The 18,033-nt window shown below is 38.4% G+C and overlaps 1 pseudogene; it reads right to left on the bottom strand.

Annotated features, from left to right (window-relative positions):
- Window positions 1-2,506: 2,506 nt before the first annotated feature.
- On the bottom strand, window positions 2,507-2,785 carry LOC147580998 (signal recognition particle RNA; annotated as a pseudogene).
- Window positions 2,786-18,033: the final 15,248 nt, after the last annotated feature.

Genomic DNA, 18,033 nt, shown 5'->3' with positions numbered 1-18,033 from the left:
CCATTCTTTTCAGAACTAAATTAGTAATAGCTAGAAATAGAGATGATAGGAAATACATCAAATGGACCATAATAGCTTCTTCTTCCCCACCCTAGGCTGTTTATCTTGCCAGAATTTCTTGGGACCTTGAACAGAGAGGTACAGAAGTCCTAAGTTCCTAGTTTACCACAACAATCTACCCCATAAATGACACTGGCTTTTTTTCATGACCACTAGGGAACACCTAGTGACTCTTCCCATATGAAGGGTATGAAAATATGTTTATTCAAAACTCATTTGATATATTCATACAACACCCTTCTACCTCATCTATAAATGAGATTATTTATACCAGAGGGTAAATATGAGGCTTCACTGGAGCACTAATGTATACTAGAGTGACAAGCCCAGTATCTCAGAAATAAGAGATACTCAACAAATTAAAATAAAGATATAGTACCTGCAAGTACACTACAGTTCTAAGTGATCCTCAGAATATCTACACAAATCTCAAAAGACTATTCATCCCTATGAGAAAGCAGCAGTTTATTTAAATGATTTTGGAGGTTCTAGAAAAGTCCTCCCACCCCTTACCATCTCTTCCATTACCTTTAATTTCCTCCTAAAAGCCCATCCCTTCAAGTTCTAAACCCTTTCTAATCTTTAGCCGACTTCTATTAAAATGCACCTACCACTAGGACTTCTGTTGATTGATGGGTAGAGAGAATTCTTACCAGCTGGTGTTTCTACTGGGACAGCTGGCAAAGAATAACATTCTCCAGGAACAAGATGCAGGACTTCAGCCCTGAGGTGACTGTAGAGCTTGGCTTGGCATTGAGTGGCGTGGAGAGAGAGAAACAAAGACCAACCTTGCCTATTTCATAATATTGCCCAAGGCCAGATCTGTTAAGTAATTTTATCATAAAGATATCTTGCTTGACAATTTCAAGGCCTATGACACACTGCTATGTAATATGCATATGTACTAAGTAATTTTTTTAGGATACTAGTCAATTACTTTCATGCCCTGAATGGGGTCCAAGTTGACTGAAGAAAGGACTACAATTCTCTGAAGAACACAACTCACTCCAAAGGAATTGTATTACACCTGAGTAGTGTCTGACTCAGTAATGTCTGCTTTTTACTGGTCCACTGGAAGCTAAACATTAGTCAAAATATTCTGTATATGGGTACCAAAAAGTACACATGTTCCATCACTCTATTAAGAACTGTTAATTACCTACTATAAGTAGGCATTTTACCCACATGCTCTAAATCCTAACAAAGTTTGCAAGCTTAGTATTATTGTGCCCATTTTGCAAATACTGAAACTGAGGCTGTAGGAACCTAAGTCCAGATCACAAAACTGCTAGGGAATAAAACTTGAATTTGATGACAGGTCCAAGCATGTTCCAACACACTAGATTGTCTATCTACAAAAGGGGATCAAAGAGCACAGAGACAAGATGGGCTTCAAGAAGCGATGATTAACGGTTCAAGACAACATGTACTATTGCTCTAGGAACAATACAAACAATAAGAATTCCAAAAGTTTTTTATCACTAAGAACTATAATCAGAATAAAGGATTAGAAGGACAATTTTATTAGTACCCATTAAAATGATGTTGTAGAAGTTTCTTAACCTCAAAGTTACTGACATCTTAGGTTGCATAAATCTTTGTTGGGAGGTGGTGGGTGGGGTGCTGTCCTACCTATTGTAGTATGTTTAGCAACATACCTAGCCTCTACCCACCCAAAGCTATTAGCATTCCCCATTCATGAAAATCAAAAATGTCCCCAGACGCTGACAAATGTCCCATGGGAGACAAAATCATCTAGTTGAAAACCTGTTGCAGAAAAATATTTAAAGATATGCCAAGTTTTTGTAATATACTATTTTGAAATAAAAGTGGTTATAAAAGAAAGTATAATATATGATCTAATTGTATCTTTTGACAAAAAAAATGTATACCAAAAAAATAACCTTAAGAACATCAAAATGTGAAAGTGGTCATCCCAGTCATAAAATGATAGACAATTTTTGTTTTTTTCTAGTGTATTTTCTAGACTTTTCACATTTACTACAATAAATATAAATTTCTTTTGTAGCATATTATGACCATCTAGGCATTCATTTATTTTAAATCTACATGGGAAACAACAGGGAAACTTATCTAATTCTGGACTTGAGATTTTTTAAAAAGGAAAGAAAAGTATTCCCTACTCAATTTAAATTCTAGATTTGTAAGTCTCATAGTTTTACAATCTTAATTGCTTCTGGGAACCTCTAAACTGAGAAATTACCACAAAAATCAATCCTAGCTCAGTTGAACCCATGGATCATATTGCAAAAAAAAATTATAAAACTGTTCTTGAGCAATCTTCCACATCATAGGCTTCAAGTGGGGATTTCCACCAAGAAACAAAGGCAACAAGTAAATGTCCCCTAAAATGAGTCACAATCACTTAGGGACATACACACCATTGGGAAGAGTCAATAGACAAGACAAGAGCAGCAAAACCATGAAATAACTGAAAGATGATATGAAAAAGAATGTAAAAACAGCATTTAAAAGTGATGAGATCAGCACAGGAGTTTTGAACTGCTCCATTTCTGACTTGGGCTGGCTCATCCTTCCTTAGGCAATCTGGTGGTCCCCCAATCCCAGGAAGTCACTGTATTAATGCCAAACTTAATGTAGACACCCTATCGGCACAGTGTACATTAGCCCAGAACTCCTGGGCTCAAGCAGTCCTCCTGTTTCAGCCTCCCAAGTAGCTGGGACTACAAGTACACGTCACAGCTTGATGTCTTCCAAAGAAGACATCAAGATGGCCAACAGACACATGAAAAGATGCTCAACATCACTCATCATCAGAGAAATACAAATCAAAACCACAATGAGATACCACCTCACATCCTGTCAAATGGCTGCATTTAACAACTCAGGCAACAACAGATGTTAGCAAGGGTGTGGAGAAAGGGGAACCCTTTTGCACTGCTGGTGGGAATGCAAACTGGTGCAGCCACTTTGGAAAACAGTATGGAGTTTCCTCAAAAAATTACAAATAGAACTACCCTACGACCCAGCAATTGCCCTACTAGATATTCACCTAAAGGTCACAAAAATACTGATTCAAAGGGCCACATGCACCCTGATGTTTACAGCAGCACTATCGACAATAGCCAAATTATGGAAAGAGCCCAAATAGCCATCAACTGATGAATGGATAAAGATGTGGTGTATATGTATATATATACATACATACACACAGTGGAATACTACTCAGCAATCAAAAAGAATGAAATCTTGTCATTTGCAACAACATAGATGGAACTAGAGTGTATTATGCTAAGCGAAATTAGGGAAAGACAAATATCATATGATTTCACTCATGTGTGGAGTTTAAGAAACACAACAGATGAACAGAGTGGAAGGGAAGGAAAAATAAGATAAAAACAGAGAGGGAGGCAAACCATATGAGACTCTTAAATACAGAGAACAAACTCAGGGTTGATGGAGGTGGGGGGAGGGTTGGGGGAATGGGTTAAATTGGTGATGGGCATTAAATAAATCTTTGTTGGGAGGTGGTGGGTGGGTGGGTGTTATATGTAAGTGATGATCACTGGGTTATACTCCTGAAACCAATACTACACTGTATGTTAAGTAACTTGAATTTATAAGTTTAAAAAAATAAAGTGATAAGAGAAGGATTTAATCACCTATTTTACTGTGAAAATAAATAGGCATTAATTTTATGGAAAGAAATCAAATAAAGCTTTGAGAAATGAAATCTATAGTTGAAAAGAAAATCAGAGAACTGAAAGATAGATCTGAAAAAATTACTGCAGCCCAAATATGGAAATAATAAAAGACAAATTAAAAATCATGGGGAAAAAAAGAAAAGGAAATAAAAAGAAAAATCATGGAAAACCAACTAAGAAAAACCAATATATTTTACATAGGAGTTTCTAGGAGAAGAGAATTGAAAGAAGGGGAGAGAAGGCAATATTTAAGGAATTAATAGCTGAGAATGTTTTAGAATTGATTATGTCCATGAATTCATAGCTTCAAGAAGCTCAAGGTAAACAAGCTGCAAAATCCATGGATACACACATAGCAGTGAATTGACAGAACATGAGACAACAGTGAGATTGATGACTGATTTTATAAAAGCAACCATAGAAGTTAGAAGACAATAGGGAAATAACTTCAAAATGTTAAGAAAAATAACTGTCAGCCAAGTATTTTATTTCCAGATAAATATTATGCAATAGGGAACACACACACACACACACACACACACACACACACACACACACACACAAACTGAGACAAAGAGAGAATTCACAGAGTTATACCATTCACTTGTACTGAAAGAACTACTAAAACATGTAGTTTAGGAAGAAGGGAACTGGAGCCAAAATGAATGAATGGGATGCAAAATGCAAAGATGAACGATAAAATTGGTAAATGTGCAGGTAAATCTAAACAGGTATTGCTCTGTAAAACAATAACAATAACTAACTCGAGGGAATACAAATAAGATGGAACTAAAATAGTGGACCATTTATCTTAAGAAAACATACACAATTATTTACACCTAAAATAATATAATGTCTGAGGTTTGCTTTAAAATATCCAATGATAGGGGCCCCTGGGTGGCTCAGTCAGTTAAGCGTCTGACTTTGGATCAGGTCATGATTTCGCATTTTCTGAGTTAGAGCCCCATGTCAGGCTCTGTGCTAACAGCTCAAAACCTGGAACCTGCTTTGGATTCTGTGTTTCCCTCTCTCTCTGCCCCTCCCCAGCTTGCTCTCTGTCTCTATCTCAAAAAAATAAACAAAAAACAATTTAAAAAATTCAAAATATCCAATGATAGCAGCGCCTGAATGACTCAGTGGGTTAAGCGTCCGACTCTTGATTTCAGTTCAGGTCATGATCTCACAGTTCATAAGATTGAGTCCCACATCAGGCTCTGCTCTTGGCCCTACCCCACTCGTTCATTCTCTCTCTCTCTCAAAAGAAATAAACATTTAAAATAAAATAAAATAAAATAAAATAAAATAAAATATCCGTTGACAGGTGGAAGGGGTGGGGGAAATGAACAGGTATGGATGAAACAGGATGGGTATATATTGACAATTATTGAAGCTGAATGAAGAGTACATGGGATTATACTTTTCTCTATGCTTTTGTGAGTATGTGGAAAATTCCATCATGAAAAGCTTAAAACAAAATACTGAAAATAAATATGTATGACAGAGGGAGGATTGGAGTATAAGCACTTTCTGTTCTGGTAAATTTTGGAAACAGTAGAGAAATACTGAATAGCTATAGACTTTGTTAAATCAAATAGGATATGTTACAAATGTGAGGATAATTGCTAAGAGAATAAATATTCAAATACATAACTTCCACAACACTAAAGGAAAATAAAGGAATAAAGAAAAGTCATCAATACAGTAGGAAATGGGGAAAAGAAGCAAAAGAAAAACACTATCTACAGAAGGCACAAAATAAGGTGATAGAAACAAAATAACACTAATAATTGTAAATGTAAATAGACTAACCTAGGAAAATGTTGAAAATCTAAGTCTGGATTTTTTAAAAATCCAGCTATAGGCTGGTAACAGAGGCCAAGCAAGGTTGAAAGTATAAAGGCAAATACTTAGCAGCATTAATTTATTTTATATTAGATTCTAAGACAAAACAAATTATTAGAGATGCAAAGGGACATAACATAATAGAAAGAAGTTACTTGGGCCAAAAGCGCGAAGTCATCCTTGACATTCTGTTCTTTTGCATTACACATCCAAATATCAGAAAATTCTTTTGGCTCTATCTTCAAAAGAATTTTCCAGAGCGGGACCACTTCTCACTACCTTCACCTCTATCATCTTGATCCAACTCATTATCTTTTTCCCTTTATTATGACAATAGCCTCCTGGTAGTCTCCTGCTTCTGCCTTTGTTCCTGTTCAGGCTGCCCTTAACACAGCAGCCAAAGAGATACGGTTAAAATAAAAGATATATCATTCCTTTACTAGAAACCTTTCAATGAATTCTCATTTCACTCAAAATAAAAATCCAAAGGCATTAACATGCCTGTCAGGGCACTGCTGAGTCTGTTTACCCTGTTATTTTTCTATGACTTGTTTCTTACTACTTTCTCTCACACTCACTGCTCTAACCACACTAACCTCTTGCTATTCCTGGGACCCTGCCATCCAGGGCATTTGTACCTGCTTTGCCTTCTGCCTGGAGTCTTCTTCAGATATCTGCATGGCTTTTACCTGTTTCAACTCTTTCCTGAAATGTCACCTCCTAAGGGAAGCAGTGATCACTCTATTTTAAATTATAAGCATCATCCTCCAAAATATCTTGTTGCCCTCCCTGAAACTTTGTCTCCACAGTGCAATTAATACAAGTAACATATACAAATACATATATTTATACCTTTACATAAGTAAACATATATGTATGCACAATATGTATATTGTGCATACATATATGTAACATATGTATGTGTATAAATACATGTACATATGTATATGTATTTACACACACATACACACACACACACACACATGCAAATACACATATTACCTTATATTGTTCATTGTCTTTCTCTTATCAGTAGAATGCAGGCTCCATGTAAACAGATTTTTTTTCCTTTCGTTTACTGCTATGTCCCTACATCCACTACACAATTACACAGTGCTTTATTGAAATCTCAAATGGGAAGAATCCATTTCAAGACTTTCTTTTGTCTCATAAACTAAGGCTTGTCTCAACAGGCACATGAAAAGATGCTCAACATCACTCCTCATCAGGGAAATACAAATCAAAAACACACTCAGATATTACCTCACGCCAGTCAGAGTGGCCAAAATGAACAAATCAGGAGACTATAGATGCTGGAGAGGATGTGGAGAAACAGGAACCTTCTTGCACTGTTGGTGGGAATGCAAACTGGTGCAGCCACTCTGGAAAACAGTGTGGAGGTTCCTCAGAAAATTAAAAATAGACCTACCCTATGACCCAGCAATAGCACTGCTAGGAATTTACCCAAGGGATACAGGAGTACTGATGCATAGGGGCACTTGTACCCCATTGTTTATAGCAGCACTCTCAACCATAGCCAAATTATGGAAAGAGCCTAAATGTCCATCAACTGATGAATGGATAAAGAAATTGTGGTTTATATACACAATGGAGTACTATGTGGCAATAAGAAAGAATGAAATATGGCCCTTTGTAGCAACGTGGATGGAACTGGAGAGTGTGATGCTAAGTGAAATAAGCCATACAGAGAAGGACAGATACCATATGTTTTCACTCTTGTGTGGATCCTGAGAAACTTAACAGAAACCCATGGGGGAGGGGAAGAAAAAAAAAGAGGTTAGAGCGGGAGAGAGCCAAAGCATAAGAGACTCTTAAAAACTGAGAACAAACTGAGGGTTGATGGGGGGTGGGAGGGGGGGAGGGTGGGTGATGGGTATTGAGGAGGGCACCTTTTGGGATGAGCACTGGGTGTTGTATGGAAACCAATTTGACAATAAATTTCATATACTGAAGAAAAAAAAAAAAACTAAGCCTTGTCTATTTGAATTATACTTTGGATCCCAACCATTTGCACCATTCTTCTATTCTATCACCCAATCTTTCTCTCTCCCTCTCTCACATCATACTTCAGAGTTTATCAAAATGCAGGGTGGGAACATGACAGTGGCACCCAGATCTTACATACTTCTCTTCACAACAAAACAGATCTTTAAAAATAAGGCACAGGGGTGCCTGAGTGGCTCAGTTGGTTAAGCGTCCGATTTCGGCTCAGGTCATGATCTCACAGCTGTTGAGTTTGAGTCTACTTCAAATTCTGTCTCCCTCTCTCTGCCCCTCCCTGGCTCATGCATTCTCTCTCTCTCTCAAATATAAATAAACATTTAATTAATTAATTAATTAATTAATTTTCAAAATAAGGCACAGAATCCATTTAGGACATTAAGGCATAACTAGCCATATCCTCACAATTTAGCAAATATCTCTATACAAGGCGTCGAGTCCAACTGTCCTCCTGAAATTCAATCTCTCAAGCTGCTATTAAAGATACACTTCACTTCCTTCTTTTGTTTGTGTTTTTATTTTTTTAAGCCCCTGTTTTCACGTGCAAGACTTTACTTCCTTCTTAACTAAAAAAAGGAAGGGGTGCCAAAAACAATACCAGATGTTTACTGCGGTCTTCAGATACTATCACCCAGATTCTAATTCTCTTTAGCTTAGAAATTAGTTTTCCTAAACTCAGAGTCTTCTAAGATTAGGACAGTCATTGGGTTGAATGTCTGAGCTACCTGACACTAAGGAACCACAATAGCCTACTATATGGGGTGGAAAAAGGGAGAAAATTCACTGTTTGTCTAATTAGGTAATAAAAAGTCTAAATTCCAAACAAGAAAGTATGGATTAGGAAAACACTGAACAATAAATTTGAATCTGATCAACTATAAGTGACTTACTCAAGAGAAGCAAATATGTAATTAAAGTTTCATCATATTTTTATATATAACAGAAAAGTCAGCCTAGCAGTTAACACAATCAACAGGGGATATGTGAGTAATGAAAAGATTAAAAATTGGCACATTTAACCTAGCTTTCTCATTACGCAAGCTTAAAGAATTATTTAAAATTTGTTGACATATTGCAACCAAATTGATCATTTTAATTGAATGCCTTATTTTTTAAAGGTGGCCAAATACTTAAATTAACTTATTGTTTGCATTTAATCGCTTAGGTTTTCTTTCACTTTCTTCTTTTCAACACTAAACACTGATGGGGCACCTGGGTGGCTCAGTCAGTTGAGCTTGGGACTTTTCATTTTCGCTCAGGTCATGATCCTAGGTCATGGTATTGAGCCCTGCATTGAGCTCAGCATCGAGCTAAGCAGTCCAAGTCTGCTTAAGAATCTCTTTCTGTCCCTCTCCCCAGCTCATGCTCTCTCTCTCTCTTAAAAAACAAAACAAATTGTGGAAAAAGCCTAAATGTCCATCAACTGATGAATGGATAAAGAAATTGTGGTTTAAATACACATTGGAGTACTATCTGGCAATGAGAAAGAATGAAATATGGCCCTTTGTAGCAACGTGGATGGAACTGGAGAGTGTTATGCTAAGTGAAATAAGCCATACAGAGAAAGACAGATACTATATGTTTTCACTCTTATGTGGATCCTGAGAAACTTAACAGAAACCCATGGGGGAGGGGAAGGAAAAAAAAAAAAAAAAGAGGTTAGAGTGGGAGAGAGCCAAAGCATAAGAGACTCTTAGAAACTGAGAACAAACTGAGGGTTGATGGGGGGTGGGAGGGAGGGGAGGGTAGGTGATGGGCATTGAAGAGGGCACCTTTTGGGATGAGCACTGGGTGTTGTATGGAAAGTAATTTGGCAATAAATTTCATATATTAAAAACAATAAAAAATAAAAATAAAATACCAAAGACATGAAAAAAACAACAAAAAATTGACAACAATTTAAATTGACAATTGACAGCATTGTAGATGGACAAAACATTTATCTATCTTGACCTTAGACTGATACATATGTTTGACTCATGTCTGCTAATGTTCTCCACTGACTTTCTAGATCAGTTCAGCATTTTTGGCATCGCTCCTATTATAATTTTTTTTATTACGTAACTTCCAAAAAGCTTACATGTTCTATCAAATAATAACACCCTAAATAAAAACTTAATTGCATAGAAAAACAATGACGAAGCCTTCAACAATCACCTCTTAGACTTTTGTCAGAATAAAAACTTGGCCTCAAAAGTCTCTTGTACATATTTCTGTCTAAACCTGACTAAGGCACAAATCATATATTTGTCAGTTTTTTTAAAGCAATAAACCAGCTAGAAAATTGGGAAAAAGCAAGAGTTACTATAGCAAGGCCAGAATCTGCTTTAAAAGAAAAGCTTTCTAAGCTAAGTGAAATACTAGCTATTTGTTTGTTTGCTTGTTGTTTAAATGTATGGGAAGGGACACCTGGGTGACCAGAAGGTTAAGCATCCAATTCTTGGTTTTGGCTCAGGTCACGCTCTCACGTTCGTGGGATGAAGCCCCACATTGGTTCCCTGCACTGCAAGCATGGATCCTGCTTGGGATTCTCTTTATCCTGTCTCTACCGCTCCCTCACTCACATGCACATGTGCACTCTCCCTCTCTCAAAATAAATAAATAAACATTTTTTTAAATGTTTGGGAAGGGGCACCTGGGTAGCTCAGTCAGTTGAGTGTCCACCTTTGCTCAGATCATGATCTAATGGTTCACGGGCTCGAGGCCCACATCGGGTTTGTGCTGACAGCTGAGAGCCTGGAGCCTGCTTCAGATTTTGTGTTTACCTCTCTGCCCCTCACCCGCTCTTGCTCTCTCTCAAAAATGAATAAACATTTTTTTGCAATTTTAATAAATAAATAAATGCATGGGAAAAAATTGTCAAGGAGTAATCACATTTTCTGTGAGTTTTAATCTGCATTTGCATTTACGAATCAATAACAGCTACTAGATATGTTTGATCATTGTGCTGGTGTGATTTCTTAAAACTCCCTTCCTTGGGGCGCCTGGGTGGCGCAGTCGGTTAAGTGTCCGACTTCAGCCAGGTCACGATCTCGCGCTCCGTGAGTTCGAGCCCCGCGTCGGGCTCTGGGCGGATGGCTCAGAGCCTGGAGCCTGTTTCCGATTCTGTGTCTCCCTCTCTCTCTGCCCCTCCCCCGTTCATGCTCTGTCTCTCTCTGTCCCCAAAATAAATAAACGTTGAAAAAAAAATTAAAAAAAAAAAAAAACTCCCTTCCTTACTGCCAGAGGAATTTGTACCTGGCAACTGAGGCAGAGCAGAATACATGACTCCCAAAAATGACACTTTGGCATGTGGATTATTTTGAGTAAAGGCAATCAAGGCCTAACAGACTGAGAAAGAGGATTTTTTTTTTAAACCTTTCCCTTAAATACCTAAAAGAATTTAGATAGGAAGCCCATACTGGGAGGAGAGCTATTATTACCAGAGACAGTTTTTTACATCAGAAAGACTTCTATGCACAGTATGGCAAACATTTGTTTACCTAACATTTGCTTTTCCTATTTTCCTGTGACTTGTCTTCCTTCACTTTGAAGTCACACACCTACCTCTTTCTCCTTAGCTCAGGATGGCATATAAGCCTCAATTGCCTCATTGTCGAGAGTATCATATCTTTGGAGTTCCCATATACACAGAATTAAATTTGTTTTTTCCTCCTGTTAATCTGTCTTACATCAACTTAATTATTAGACCGGCCAAAGAAACTAGAAGGGAAGAAGGAAAAGGCTTCCTCCCCTATACAATCTACCCTCCTTTCTCTTTTATAATGAAGCAAAAATCAATAGGCTTTCCCCCAAAGTTGTTTTTCTTTACCCTTAAACTCTCCATGCAATCCATTGAAATCCCTGTAATTCATTTCATTGTTTAAAACCATTCACTGCTGTGATTGCTGTACACAGGAAGTAAAGAACACATTTTTAAAAATAATAGCACTTTAACCTTGAATGAAATGCTTAAAGCAGGTCTCTTTTTGGTATGAAGGGAAATTGGGAGGGGGCAGGGGAAGGAGAGGAATTATTTGCACAATTACTTAAATACTTGTATTTCTAAAAAATAAAATAGGGCATTTAGCTGAGACTTGTTCATACAAGTTTAATATACTTTCTATCTCTATTCCTTTGTCTCTCTCTTATTTCATCTGATTTAGAATTGGGTTAAGTTATAAGAAGATCAGCAAGCATCTGACCAAGAAATTAGGCTATAGGTAGGGGAAATTTTCTCAGAGCTACATAAGATTCTCAAAAATTTTTTTTAATTTTTTTCAATGTTTATTTATCTTTGAGAGACAGAGAGACACAGAGCATGAGTGGAGGAGAGGCAGAGATAGGGAGACACAGAATCTGCAGCGGGGTCCAGGCTCTGAGCTGTCAGCACAGAGCCTGACATGGGGCTCAAATCCACAAACTGTGAGATCATGACCAAAATCTATGCTTAACCGCCCCTGGGCACCCTGCTATATAATATTCTCTACAAGTTGTTGGGCAAACACATGTAACACATGTAACAGGACAACTAAAAAAACAAGGCAGTTAATGACAGCAATCCCATTAGAAGACATATTGTATAATTAGGATTAAATGAAATTTTGTATGTAAAATACTCAGCCTTTGGTATATAGTAAGTACTGAATAAGTAGCTTAAAAATGAAGCTCAAATTGGAGATCAGGTTTAGAGGGGTCAATTTAGGACTTAAATTGTAAAGTGCCTTGGTGGCTCAGTGGGTTAGGTGCCAAGACACTTAATTTTGGCTCAGATCATGATTTCATGGTTCATGAGACTGAGCCCTATGTCAGGCTCTACACAGCCAGCACAAAGTCTGCGTAGGATTCTCTCTCTCCCTTTCTCTCTGCCCCTCCCCCAACTTACTCACACATCCTCACTCTCTCTCAAAATTAATAAATATTAAAAAAAAAAAAAAAGAAAGTCTCCTAAATCCTAAACATGGAGGCTATAGAGATTAATTTCAAAGGGCTAGGAACTAATCTAGTTTAGACTATGTCAAGAAAAGCAGGAAATTGAACCTCTTCTGTCTCATTCTGCTCGATTCCCATTAATAAACCCCCAAACTAGATATTTTTATTGAACATATCTATACATTGGGCACTCTGTTGGGTCTTTTACATACATTGTCTCATGATTTCTTACATTCTAGGAATGTTGTGGGGATTCCCACACCAATTTTCAATATGAGGAACAACTTCAGAAGGGGTTATAAATTTCCCAGGGCTACACAGCTAATTTTTAATAAGAAGAATATTTGAGGGGTGCCTGGACAGCTCAATTAAGCATCCCAACTTAGCTCAGGTCATGATCTTGCAGTTTGTGGGTTCGAGCCCCGCATCAGGCTCTGTGCTGACAGCTCAGAGCCTGGAGCCGGCTTCTGATTCTGTCTCCCTCTCTCTCTGCCCCTCCCCCACTCATGTTGTGTGTGTGTCTCTCTCTGTGTCAAAAATAAATATTTAAAAATTAAAAAAAAAAAAACAGGATTTGAACTCAGGTGTGCTTGACTTGAGAGCCTGTGCATTTTCCCCATCATACTGCACTGACTCCTTTTCATCTCCTGCTCCCTTCCTTCCATTCTCTCAGCCTCTGTTCAGTATTTCATTCTTGCCCAAGCGGTATCCACAGCTATTAACCTGGCTCCCTGTTAGTAGCTACAAAATGACATGGCAGTCCGGGGGGGGGGGGTCGGAGCCACATGGCGGAACAAGATGGAAGGTTTTTGTGTGTCTCGCATCCATGAAATACAGCCAGATCAACACTAAACCATCCTGCACACCGAGAAAACTGATTGGAGGATCAACACAACAATCTGCACAACCTGAAGCACAGAACTCAGCAGGTACGCAGCTCAGAGAGATGAACTTGGGGAACAAGAAGCCGAATTCTGCAGGGAGCCGCTTTTGCGGGCAGAGAAAGGATGGAGACGGTGAAGGGAGGTGGTGGGGGAGAGGGAAGAATACAGGAAAAGCACCCCTTGACAAAAGCAGCTGGAGAGAAAGTGGAAAATCAGAAACAGCTGCAGGGAATAAACTAAAAAGGGAGAAAGGACAAAGGAGAGGGTTTAAATTCCATTAAGACTGTAAACAAGGGGAGCACAAAGTCTGCCACTCTGCAGCTCCATACCTGGCGGGGCTCTGGTGGGAAGGGCGAATCCCCAGGAACAGAGTGGGGTCCGGGAGGTTCTCGGGCCACACAGGGAAAACCGGTTCCACTGCTGGAAGGACATTTGGTAGAGACTGTTGAGGCCACCTGATCCCAGCAGACCGCAGAGAATGCCCACATTTGCTGTTGCTGGAACAAGGTCATTAAGGGTGAATCCTGGTGCTAGAAGTGTGTTGTGAGTTTCCATAATCCCAGAAACGCTGCTGCTATGCTATCTCGCGAAATTTTTCTGGGGCAGGCTGACACCTGGCAGCAGTCTCGGGGCTCCAGCAGCAGCAGCAGCAGGGTCCAGCAAGCGTTCCCAGGTGTAGCTGACATTTGGCCGTTGTTCGGCCATTGCTTGGGAAGACCCTCCCACAGAGTAGCTGAACGGGTCAAAGCCGCAGTCCCTCAGAAGTAAGAGGCTGGGGGGAAACAGCTGCATCTGAAACAAAACTCGGGAGAGTGGTACTGCCTGGGGCCTGGTGACAGACAATGCAGAGGTAGGAAGTGGACGAAAGCTGAAGACAGAAGACAGGTGCACGATTGCTGATCTGGGAGAACAGAGTTCGTTTGGTACTAGAGACTGGCTAACTGAGTGACACCATTTTCATCACTCTTGCGCATGCGCATATGCACCTATGAGCACAGCAACAATCCACCCCAGTAGGCTAGCAGCGCCATCTAGTGGTGAATGGAGCCATTACACTGAGCCCCGCCCAACTGGGCCAACCTCCCTCTTCAACAACACAAGTCTCACCAGGCAGTGAGACTTAGTTTACGGACTATAAACCACTTCTGTCTGACTTCTACAGGAAAACGAAGTAATTTCAGTGCTATTTCATTCTGTTAGCAGGTCCATATATTCCATTTTCTTTTTTTTTTCTCTTTTTCACCTCTTTTTCTTGCATACAGAAAGAGAAACACTTTATTTTTAATTTCAATTTCTATTAAAAATATTTTCTTTAATTTTTTACTATATTTTTGGCTTTTATGTAAATATTTTCAAACTCTATTTTGCTTCCATCATTTTATTTTAGTCTATGACAGTGTATTCCCTTTTTAAAATTTTCAAACGATTTCTTTCCTCTATTTTCTTTTTCATTTCTTTTTCTTGAATACAGAAAGAGAAAAAACTCATTTTTATTTTTAATTTTTATTAAAAATATTATTCTTTAATTTTTTCCACTATATTCTTTACTTTCGTGTAAATTTTTTGAAATTCTATTTTACTCCCATCATCTCATTTTAGTCCACTTCAGTGTATCATTTTTTGAAGTTCTCAAGCAATTTCCTCCCCCCCTTTTTTTTTCTCTAATCTGTCAAATCACTTTTTTTTCTCTAATCTGTCAAATCAACATCCAGACCAAAGCACACCTAGGATCTAGCATCATTTATTTGATTTTGTGTGTGTGTATGTGTGTGTAGTTTTTTAATTTTAATTTTTTAATGTTAACTTTTCCACCTCATTAATTCCTCTTCTCCCTTCAAAATGAAAAAAATGAAGGAATTCACCCCAAAAGAAAGGGTATGAAAAAATGACAGCCAGGGATTTAACCAACACAGATACAAGCAAGATGTCTGAACCACAATTTAGAATCACGATAATAAGAATACTATCTGGAGTTGAAAATAGACCAGAATCCCTTTCTGTGGAGATAGAAGAAGTAAACACTAGTCAGGATGAAATAAAAAATGCTATAGCTGAGCAGCAGTCATGGATGGATGCAGCAGCGGCAAGGACGGATGAGGCAGAACAGAGAATCAGCGATATAGAGGACAGACTTATAGAGAATAATGAAGCAGAAAAAAGGAGGGAGATGAAGGCAAAAGAGCACAATTTAAGAATTAGAGAAATCAGTGACTCATTAAAAAGGAACAACATCAGAATCATAGGGGTCCCAGAAGAGGAAGAGAGAGAAATAGGGGTAGAAGGGTTATGTGAGCAAATCATAGCAGAAAACTTTCCTAACCTGGGGAAAGACACAGACATCAAAATCCAGCAAGCACAGAGGACCCCATTAGATTCAACAAAAACCGACCATCAACAAGGCATATCATAGTCAAATTCACAAAATACTCAGGCAAGGAGAGAATCATGAACGCGGCAAGGGAAAAAAAAAAAAAAAGTCCCTAACCTACAAGGGAAGACAGATCAGGTTTGCAGCAGACCTATCCACAGAAACTTGGCAGGCCAGAAAGGAGTGGCAGGATATATCCAGTGTGCTGAATCAGAAAAATATGCAGCCAAGAATTCTTTATCCAGCAAGGCTGGCATTCAAAATAGAAGGAGAGATTAAAAGTTTCCCAGACAAAACAAAAATTAAAGGAGTTTGTGACCACTAAACCAGCCCTGCAAGAAATTTTAAGGGGGACTCTCTGAGGTGAGAAAAGATGAAAAATATATATATATATATGGAAAGCAACAAATTAGAAAGGACCAGAGAACATCACCAAACTCCAACTCTACAAGCATCATAATGGCAATAAATTCATATCTTTCAATACTCACTCTAAACATCAATGGACTCAATGCTCCAATCAAAAGACATAGGGTAACAGAATGGAGAAGAAAACAAGATCCATCTATATGCTGTTGACAAGAGACCCACTTTAGACCGAAAGACACCTTCAGATTGAAAGTAAGGAGATGGGGAACCATGTATCATGCTAATGGTCAACAAAAGAAAGCCAGAGTAGCCACACTTATGTCAGACAATCTAGACTGTCCAGCAATGGACAGATCATCTAAGCAAAAAATCAACAAGGAAACAATGGCTTTGAATGACACACTGGACCAGATGGACTTAACAGATATATTCAGAACATTTCATCCTAAAGCAGCAGAATATACATTCTTCTCCAGCGCACATGGAACGTTCTCCAGAATAGACCATATGCTGGGACACAAATCAGCCCTTAGCAAGTACAAAAAGATCGAGATCATACCGTGCGTATTTTCAGACCACAACACTATGAAACTCGAAATCAACCACAAGAAAAAATTTGGAAAGCTAACAAATACTTGGAGACTGAAGAACATCCTACTAAGGAATGAATGGGCTAACCGAGAAGTTAAAGAGGAAATTAAGAAGTATATGGAAGCCAATGAAAATGATAACACCACAACCCAAAACGTCTGGGACGCAGCAAAGGTGGTCATAAGAGGAAAGTATATAGCAATCCAGGCCTTCCTACAGAAGGAAGAAAGATCTCAGATACACAAACTAACCTTACACCTTAAGGAGCTGGAAAAAGAACTGCAAATAAAACCCCAAGCCAGCAGAAGACAGGAAATAATAAAGACTAGAGCAGAAATCAATGCTATCGAAACCAAAACAAAAAACAAAACAAAACAAAACAAAACAAAAACAAAAAACATAAAAAACAACAGTAGAACAGATCAATGAAACCAGAAGCTGGTTCTTTGAAAGAATGAACAAAATTGATAAACCACTAGCCAGTTTGATCAAAAAGAAAAAGGAAAGGACCCAAATAAATAAAATCCAGAATGAAAGAGGAGAGATCACAAGCAACACAACAGAAATAAAAACAATAATAAGAGAATATTATGAGCAATTATATGCCAATAAAATGGGCAATCTGGAAGAAATGGACAAATTCCTAGAAACATAGACACTACCCAAACTGAAACAGGAAGAAATAGAAAATTCAAACAGACCCATAAGCAGTAAGGAAATCGACTTAGTAATCAAAACTCTCCCAAAAAACAAGAGTCCAGGGCCAGATGGCTTTCCAGGGGAATTCTACCAAACATTGAAGGAAGACTTAACACCTATTCTCTTGAAGCTGTTCCAAAAAATAGAAATGGAAGGAAAACTTCCAAACTCTTTCTATGAAGCCAGCATTACCTTGATACCTAAACCAGACAGAGACCCCACTAAAAAGGAGAACTATAGACCAATTTCCCTGATGAACATGGATGCAAAAATCCTCAGTAAGATATTAGCCAACCGGATCCAACAATACATTTAAAACATTATTCACCACGACCAAGTGTGATTTATACCTGGGATGCAGGGCTGGTTCAATATCCGCAAAACAATTAACGCGATTCATCACATCAATAAAAGAAAGGACAAGAGCCATATGATCCTCTCAATAGATGCAGAGAAAGCATTTGACAAGATGCACCATCCTTTTTGATAAAAACCCTCAAGAAGGTAGGAGAGAAGGAGCATACCTCGAGATCATAAGAGCCATATATGAACGACCCAACGCTAATATCATCGTCAATGGGGAGGAAGTGAGAGCTTTCCC

This window comes from Puma concolor, chromosome B2 (assembly GCF_028749965.1).
Source record: "Puma concolor isolate L17-30 chromosome B2, mPumCon1.1.hap2, whole genome shotgun sequence".
NCBI classification, from domain to species: Eukaryota; Metazoa; Chordata; class Mammalia; order Carnivora; family Felidae; genus Puma; species Puma concolor.
The sequence above is the reverse complement of the archived record's forward strand: the minus strand, read 5'-3'. Positions and strand labels throughout refer to the sequence as shown.